General features: G+C 52.8%; 1 long non-coding RNA gene across 1 annotated transcript; it reads right to left on the reverse strand.

Annotated features, from left to right (window-relative positions):
- Positions 1–2,666: 2,666 nt before the first annotated feature.
- LOC124080287 (uncharacterized) lies at positions 2,667–6,010 on the reverse strand. The gene is made up of 2 exons (XR_006847658.2): positions 5,603–6,010; positions 2,667–3,165 (listed from the first exon to the last, which is right to left on the reverse strand). It is a non-coding gene; the product is annotated as an uncharacterized LOC124080287 (long non-coding RNA).
- Positions 6,011–6,645: the final 635 nt, after the last annotated feature.

Here is a 6,645-nt window from a genome sequence, read left to right on the forward strand (position 1 = left end):
CTTGGACCCAAATATCACCCTGCCGTTTTCAAGACGAAGAAACCGAGGCCCTGAGAGGGGCAGTAGCTAGAACCGCAGGTGGTCAGGGAGCTGGGTTCAAAGCCAGGTCCATCGGACTCAGCCCAGGCCCTTTGCACTCCCAGGGCCTCGAGTCCTTCTTGTGGGCCTCTGTTGGTCCCACAGTGGCCTGGCCACCACTGAGCACCCCAGGTGGCTCACAGCTGGGTCCTTTCCGGTTGCCTTCTCCCGTGTTTGAGGTTCACGGGGAAGCAGGATTTCTTACCCAGAAAATGAAAACCTTTACAGTGTCATTACAGTGTCATTCTAGCCTGTAACATACCTGACACAGCCAGGCTGCTGGAGAGGGACCGGGAAGGTCCCCAGCTATCCCAGGGGGTTCAGGCCCAGAGTGTTCCTCTGGGCCACCTGGGACTGCCTGCCACCCTGTGCATGCGCCCCAGCCGGCTGGCGGGCTGAGATGCCAACGGCTGCGCAGAGGTGGGGCATCTACCTGCAGTCCTGTGTCCCCAAGCCAGGCAGGGCGGGCCTTCGGGTGCTCCAACACCTGCCACAGGGCAGAATCCTGACCCCCCCCCCCCCCCCCCCCGCTGCCAGGAGGCCCCGATTCCGCCCCTACTCTGGGTCCTTGCACCCTCTAGTGGCCACGGGGGGAAGAGCAGCTGGGGAGCCCTTCGGGGGGGGGGGGCATGGCACTGTCAGACCCTGGCACCTCCCAGGTGAACCTCCAGAGCTCAGGAGGGAGACTGCCCCCCGTCACGTCCTTCTGAAGCACGACTGTGCTGAGCAAACACGGGTGTCTAAGCGCCTGGAGTCCCGGCTGCTCCCGAGGCTGGGGTGGGAGGACCGCTTGAGCCCAGGAGTTCAAGTCCTGCCTGGCAGCAACACAGGGAGACCCCGACTCACACAAAACAACAGCAAAAGGCCACAGAAACCCCCCACGACAACAATAACAAAATACTTAATAGACCACTCGGGTGTCTGCGACCTTCTTAAACAGAGATGCCACATCAGGTTTTTGTCTGTCTGTCTGTTTTCTGGTCCTGGGGATTGAACCCCCCAGGCACTTAGTCCCTGAGCCATATCCCCAGCCCCCCCCCCTTTTTAACTTTTAATTTTGAGCGAGGGTTTCAGTAAGTTGCTGAGGGGCTCTCTTCCTCCTGCCTCAGCTTCCTGAGTGGCTGAGATGTACAGGTGTGGACTACTGCACCTGACCTGCAGCTCTAAAAGGAATATTTTCTCATTATATATATATATATATATATATATATATATATATATATATATATATATATATATATAGAGAGAGAGAGAGAGAGAGAGAGAGAGAGAGAATTGAAAATAGTTTCTAAATAGTTTCACGAGTTAAAAAAAAATAATCGTCAGCTATTAGGAAATCTTTCCATGACTTTCCCTTCATGTGATGGACCAGCTGAGTCTAGGCATGCACTTCAGAGAGTCAGAGAATGTTCTGTAAAATTGAGTTTGTGCATTTTAGGAGGAAGAGGGTCCAATTTTTTTCCCCTGGTCCTGGGGATTGAACCCAGGGGCACTTAGCCACTGAGCCACATCTCCAGCCCCGCCCCCCACCCCCGTTTTTTTAGACAGGGTCTTGCTAAGTTGCTGAGGTTGGGTTTGAACTTGTGATCCTCCTGCCTCAGCCTCCCAAGTTGCTGGGATTCAGGTGTGCACCACTGCACCTGGTGGGTCTATCGTTTTTATCAGGTGCTAGGAGGATTCCCAGGCTCCAAGCCCCTGCAAGCTTAGGCATCTATGAAAACCCTTGTTTCTAGGATGGGCCCTGCCACTCTCCTGATGTAGCCCTTGGGTACCTCTGGCCACCATCCAACAGTAAAAACAGAAGCCCCCTGCCTTCCACTGCTGCGGCCCCAACCCTCCACCTAAGGGGCACAATACCATAGAACGTTCCTTCTTGCTCATTGTCTATAGGGTGCTCCTGGGGTACAGGCAGCTCCTGCAGCACTACTCGGGGCCAGGCTCAGGTATGCCCACACCCCTGGAAAGCAGGAAGACAGCATGGGGCCCCAACATTGGAAGGCTTCCGGGGCTCGGTTTTATGAGTACTGTTCATGGCTTCCCTTCGTAATCCACCAGCCCAACCGCAGTCCCCAGGCCACAGTGGCCATAAAGGCAGCCGGGAAATGCAGTCCAGCCCAAGGGTAAGAGGCCAGCCAGTCTCTGCGGCTCCTGGCTGGCTCTGCCATGTCCTCCAGGCTGCCTGCTCTGGCCCAGCCCCTGCCTCAACCCTGCCCCTGACATGGAAACGTGAAGGTTCTTCCAACTCCAGCATCATCCACCTCACCAGGAACTGTGTTACTCAGGAGGTTTGGGGCAGGGCCCAGGACTCTGCCTCTCTTTCTTTCCTCACGAGGCTTCCCAGGCTGGTCTTCAACTCACAGGCTCAAGTGGCCCTCCAGCCGAGCTCGGCCTCCTGAGTTGCTGGGAACACAGGCACAGCTGCCACACCTGCCGTGGATTCTGCATGTCTAGGACGCACCAGGTTTTTGCTACTCGGAATTCTTCCTGACCGAGGTGGAATATTTGGTTTGAGGCCCTAAACTGAAATAACAGAAGGCTCAGTGTTTTTGCACAGTACCTATGGGAGTCAAAACACGAAATGGACAAAATCACCTTTGAAAACCTTTATTCACATGCAAACACCGGGTGGCATGGCTGATGTGCCTTTGATGGTTCATGGAAAGAAGTGCGGGTCTTCAGATGTGATTTTTCTTCTTGTTTCTCAGTGCTGGGGATTAAACCCATTAAATCTTACAGGGAGGCAGGCGCTTGCTCGGTCACTGTGCCACATCCTCACCCTCCAAGGCGTTTGTTGTTTGTTTCGATTTGGTGCTGGGGATGGGGGTCAAAATCAGCCTCATGAAGCTAGGCAGGAGCTCTGCTTCTGAGCTCTGTCCCCAGTCCCATCTTTAGACTCTTGACTCACGCTCAGAGAAGGGAAAACTCGCCCAGCTCACCCTGACTCACAGGCATCGAGTGAAAAGGCAGGCGAAATTCTCTGTGCTCCTCAATGGTCCATCCTCTCTCTTCTCTCAGGAGAGTTGGCATAAACGACACAACTCACTTTGACATAGCTTGCTTCGCATTTGCGCCTGCGCTGAGAAGCGTCTGCAAGGGTACACACCAAAATGTCAGCAGAGGGTACGGGACTCAAAAACTGGAGGCAAACTTCGGATGTCCTAATCACTTGAATTTGTGACTTTGAGGAAGTCCTACTTTGTAATCAGAAATTTTCTATTACAAGCATGGACCCGATGCTCTTGAATATTTGAGGAAAACATAATTTCTTAAAATGACTTCAAGATATTTGAAGGGTCAAGTTGGGGTGGGTGACTGAGGCAATTGCCTGGTTACACCACAGTGTTTTTCCTTTCTTTGTTCCTTAGGATGGCATCTCACTACACTGCTCAGGTTGGTGAGAACTCAAGGGCTCCAGTGACCCTCCTACCTTAGCCTCCAGGGTAGCTGGGGCTGCAGATGTACATCAGCGTGCCCGGCTGGTTTACCCATTTGAGAAGTGAGGAATGAAAATAGCGTCTACCTCACAGGACTGTGCTGAGGATTAAGTGAGTCAGTACACAAAGCTCTTAAAGTGGCTGCCACCTCAATGGTGTCAAATCGTGTCACCTATTAATAGTTCTAAGAGCTATTCTAGCAGTTTCTCCAGGTAGGTACCTGACTGCCTGCACCAGAGCCCACAGGGGAGGAGGAAGTTAGAAAATGCTGATCTTTGCGTTGTACCCAGATTTCCTGGATCCAGATTTCTAGAAGTGTGGCCAGGTGCTCGCATTTTAACAATCTCTCTGGGGGACATTGGCAGTGGAGAACTACTGATCAAGGATAGCACTTGCTTTGAAAGTGGCTCGTTTATCACCCGGGACAATATATATCAAACCCACCGCAAAAGCTTTTTCTTTTCTTTCCTTCCTTCCTTCCTTCCTTCCTTCCTTCCTTCCTCTCTCTTTCTTTCTCTCTCTTTCCCTCCCTCCCTCCCCCCCACTCTTTCTTTCTTCTTTTTTCGGTACTGGGGATTGAATCCAGTGCCCCCTGCATGGTAAGTACCCAAACTACCATTAAGGCACACCCCCAGCCCTGAGAAGCCTTCTAATGTCCTCCAGGCCCCTTCCAGGGACCATGGGGACCCCTTCTACCCTAATGACACTCCTGATGGCTTGCATTCAGAGGCGGGGAGCTGCCCGTGTCCTGTGGTTTTCCAGGGTCTCATAAATACTAGGTCCTAGCATATGAAACTGCTCTTACCCAGCTATCTGGGGTCCATGGAGACTCAGTACCATGTGGTTGAGCCTAAATTCAACAATTCACATAATAGAGTATTCAGTTCCCCAGAAGGATCAACAGAGATGCCTTTCTAAAATACAGTGACTCAAAGCAAGCCCAAAACTGGTAAAAAAAAAAAAAGTCACTTCACTTAAAGGTAAGATGGGACAACGCTCTAGGAGCCAAGGAGGAGGCTACTCATGCATGGGAGAGTCCTTGAGTTTATTTTGGAATCCCAGGAATCTGGGATGCAGAGGGAAGGAGAGGGTAGGTTCTTTGCCATCAGATCAAAGGAGGAAGCACAGAGGGGAAGCCTGGGAGGAAGGGTGTAGGGGGTGTGCTGTCACCCCCTGAATCTCAGGTCCCAGGAAATCACATTTGTCTTTGAGCCCAGCAGCAGTGGCTTCAAGTTCCTGCAAAGGCGTCAGCACAACAAAAGGCGATTGTTGGGGGGATGGTGGCTTGCATTTTTACAAGCCACTAATTTGATACAAGGTGAAAGTCAAACGCATACTCCCATGAGAGTGCCAGCAGCAGTCAGCTGGGAAAGGAAAGGAAGATCTGCTTGCTGTGCCTGACCTCAAGAACACTTGTCATTTTCCTTACACCTTTTCTTTTCCCCAGTTGCTGGAGATTGAACCCAACACGTGCTAGGCAAGCCACCTACCACTCACTGAACCAAGTCCAGCCCATTTTTGTGTTACACTACATTTTAAATTTTTAAAAATCATATAAATTTTATTTTTTATTTGAGACAGGGACTCGCTAAGTTGCTGATGCTGGCCTTGAACTTGAATCAGTCCTCCTGCCTCAGGCTCCCAAGCCACAGATGGGGTTACAGGCAAGCACCACCCACCACCCCTAGCTGTGTTATGCTTTAATTTTTCAAATGAACATCTCTTTTATTTTCAAATACACAAACAACAAAGAAACCTCAAAAGCACCAGGGATAGATAAAAATTTATTTCACGCAGGTTTCTCAAGCTAACACTAGGCCTTGGGAGCCTTATTTTAAGAGGGCCCCGTGGTTTGGGATTCACAGGGCCCTTTGCCCACGGCTCTGATGCTAGTTCCCTCCCAGCAGCGGGGCTCTCCAATAAGGGTGGGCAACAGGGAGGGGTGATCTCCCCGAGGGCACTTGGGTGTGCTGGGTGACATTCTTGTGTGTCACAACGAGTGGGAGGGTGGCAGGATGCTCCTAGTCCCAGCTGGCAGAGGCTGGAGAGGCATCCTACCGGCACAGGTGGGCCCAGCCCCTGAGAATTACCTGGACCAGAATGTCCACCGCAGCGGGGTGGAGAAACCCGGGTCTAGACGAACCAGCTGTCCCACGCTGCAAGCTGAGGGCCCCTGGGTCCCGCCTCCGTGGGGATCGGAGGACACAAGGCCTCTGCCCTTGTCGTCTATGGAGATGTGACCCACTTCCTGAGTTCTTCTAGTCGGGAAGGTGACGGCCCTGGGCACAGCCAAGGTTGGCCGCAGGAACAGCTACATCGCTACGCATAACGAGCCACCCGAGCTGGGGGCGTTGCGAGCTGGAGGCTGGAGTGTGGAGGTCAGACGGGGAGGACGATGCAGAATCGGTGGAGGACACCCAGGAAGGGAGAAGGAGCCGTCGTGAGTTGATGGACTGAGGTTTTTTGCGCTGCGCCACCTCCTCCAGCGACCTCTTCCCCTCGGTGGGGGCCGGTGTCTCAATCAGTTGGCTCCTCCCCTGCCCCCTGCTGTGCCAATCAGACTCCAGGCTGGCCAGTGAGCGCTCTTCTTCCAGCGCGAGGCGGGAAGGTCCTTTCCCATTAGGATGAGGCTCTCTTAGAATGCCGCTAGCCCCCAAGAAACCAGAGAGGTGGGAATGAGAAGGGAGGGAAACGGAGAGGGGGGGTATGGAAAGTGAGAGATGGATTGAGGCCAGAGCAAAGACAAGCCGGGGGAAGGCACCAAGCATTATGGTGCTGGATCCAGCCAAGCCTGAAGCCTTGGAGAGCCTTGGACTTTCTAATTATGTCTATCAATCATTTCCCTTTGTAGCTTAAGCCCCTCCTTCTTTGATACGGAAACATTTCTAGCTAATACAGAAATGAGCCACTGCCGCGAGTTTAAGGGTCCCTTCCACTGTTGGGTAAAATGTTCCCTGCCCTGAGCCACCACGACCTCCTCTCGCCTCAAATCCCGGTAACATTCTCCTGCAAGCCGTCATCTGGGATTTGAGAGGCCGGGGTCCTTGGGTGAGTGAGAAGCCCGCAGGTGGAGGGGCGGTGGGCAGCCGGATCAGAGGGTGATGAAGCAGGCTGCGTCCCATAAACCCGAAGC

The sequence above is a fragment of the Marmota monax genome, unplaced genomic scaffold (genome assembly GCF_021218885.2).
Source record: "Marmota monax isolate L192 unplaced genomic scaffold, Marmota_monax_Labrador192_F-V1.1 WCK01_AAM20220418_F8-fsc00035, whole genome shotgun sequence".
NCBI lineage: Eukaryota > Metazoa > Chordata > Mammalia > Rodentia > Sciuridae > Marmota > Marmota monax.